Here is a 2603-nt window from a genome sequence, read left to right as displayed (position 1 = left end):
TGGGTGACTCAGTCAGTTAAGCATCTGCCTTCAGTTCGGATCATGATCTCAAGGTTCTGGGATTGACTCCCACTTCGGGCTCCCACTAGTGCTTGCGCGCACTCTCTCTTTCTCTCAAACAAATAAATAAAATCTTAAAAAAAAAGAGTTTAGGATTTGTGGAAACAGCAAGGTGAGGGTTTTGAGACAAGGCATTCAAAGAGTCTTGGAATGTAAACTGTATGTTGATGCTTTCTTGAATTGCTGGGTCTTTTGATAAGTTCCTATGATGAACTATAAAGTTATTTGCAACTTTTCCTTTCTTGGATAAGAGTCACGTGGATTAGCAAAATTATGCTAATGAAGGCAATGGAATAGTAAGGTAATGTTAATGAAGACACCAAACTATGTGGGTGTAGGTAGTCTTGGTTTTCATTGTTCTTCCTTGTGGCCATTTTCCAGCCTGAGCTAGAGGATAATGATGGGCCACTAGTATTGGGGTGTGCGATCAGTCTGGGTCTTCATTGCTCTTTGAGGTAACCCAATCATGTACCAAGTTTCTGGGAATGATCAGTTCAACCTCCAAAGTTCTGAGGATGTTTGTTTCAACCTCCATAAGCATCAGATTTCTTGCTCTTTTTGTTAGATGATTATTTACTCCCAGATCCTGACTTTACACTATTTCCCTGTGGGAGCTGGTGTACCTGTGGGGCCAACTTTGTTTCTGCTCAGACGTTGAAAACTCAGCCTATGTGGTCCCTGCCTGGTCTTAGCCCCGCTGTGGGATCCGTGGCTTCAGCCCCCTCTTACCACTCTCCCAGTTTCTGGTGTGTAGAGGTTTCCCTTCCTATTGCTATGTGTTTTTCTCATCAACATTTTATGCTACAAAATTTCAGTCTTAAAGAGAATTTAAAAATATATTGGAATGAATACTATTCACCATCTAGATTTAACAGTTGTTAACGTTTTGTCACATTTGCTTTTTCTATTTGTGTATGTGTAAACATATGTTGATATAAATATGTATGCGATTTATTTCTAATTTCCTGCTGATATAGATATACACACACATAATTTTCTGTTGTTTTATAAATATAAATATAAATTTTTTAATTTAAAATTCAATTAGCCAACATATATTACATCATTAGTTTCAGATGTAGAGTTCAATAATTCATCAGTTGTATTCAACATCCGGTGCTCATCACATCACGTGCCCTCTTTAAAGCCCGTCACCCAATTACCCCATCCCCCCACTCACCCCCCCTCCACCAACCCTTAGTTTGTTTCCTATAGCTAAGAGTCTTTCATGGTTTGTCTTCCTCTCTGATAACTTCCCATTTAGTTTTCCCTCCCTTCCCCTATGATCCTCTGTGCTGTTTCTTATATTCCACATATGAGTGAAACCATAGGATAATTGTCTTTCTCTGATTGACTTATTTTACTCAGCATAATACTCTCCAGTTCTATCCACGTCGATGTAAATGGTAAGTATTCATCCTTTCTAATGGCTGAGTAATATTCCATTGTATATATGAACCACATCTTCTTCTTTTTTTTTTTTTATGAACCACATCTTCTTTATTCATTTTTCTGTTGATGGACATCTTGGCTCTTTCCGTAGTTTAGCTATTGTGGATATTGCTGCTATAAACATTGGGGTGCATGTGCCCCTTTGGGTCATTACATCTGTATCTTTAGGGTAAATACCTAGTAGTGCAATTGCTGGTCGAGGGTAGCTCTATTTTTAACTTCTTGAGGAACCTCCATACTGTTTCCCAGAGTGGCTGTACCAGCTTGCATTCCCACCAACGGTGTAGGAGGATTCCCCTTTCTCCGCATCCCCGCCAACATCTGTCGTTTCCTGACTTGTTAATTTTAGCCATTCTGACTGGTGTGAGGTGGTAGCTCATTGTGGTTTTGATTTGTATTTCCCTGATGCCTAGTGATGTTGAGCATTTTTTCATTGGTCTGTTGGCCATTTGTATGTCTTCTTTGGAGAAGTGTCTGTTCATGTCTTCTGCCCACTTCTTGAGTGGATTATTTGTTTTTTGGGTGTTGAGTTTAGTAAGTTTTTTATAGATCTTGGATACTAGCCCTTTATCTGATATGTCATTTGCAAAATCCTCTCCCATTCTGTAGGTTGCCTTTTGGTTTTGTTGACTGTTTCCTTTGCTGTGCAGAGGATTTTTATCTTTATGAAGTCCCAATAGTTTGTTTTTGCTTTTGTTTCCCTTGCCTTTGGATGTGGGTCTAGCAAGAAGTTGCTGCAGCCTATAAACATAAATTTAAAACTAATTTGTGCATCCCAACATACTTTCACCCCAAATACTTTATTAGTATCTCTTAAAAATAAGCACATTCTCATATATACCCACAGTGCCATTATAAACCTAAACAAACTGACAATAATTCTTCGATATATATATATTTTTTAAAGATTTTATTTATTTATTTGAGAGAGAGAGCACATGAGAGGGGGGAGGGTCAGAGGGAGAAGCAGACTCCCCGCTGAGCAGGGAGCCCGATGCGGGACTCCATCCTGGGACTCCAGGATCATGACCTGAGCCGAAGGCAGTCGCTTAACCAACTGAGCCACCCAGGCGCCCGATATATTTTAATAT

This window comes from Halichoerus grypus, chromosome 3 (assembly GCF_964656455.1).
Source record: "Halichoerus grypus chromosome 3, mHalGry1.hap1.1, whole genome shotgun sequence".
In the NCBI taxonomy this organism is placed as follows: domain Eukaryota; kingdom Metazoa; phylum Chordata; class Mammalia; order Carnivora; family Phocidae; genus Halichoerus; species Halichoerus grypus.
This window is presented reverse-complemented; position numbering follows the sequence as displayed.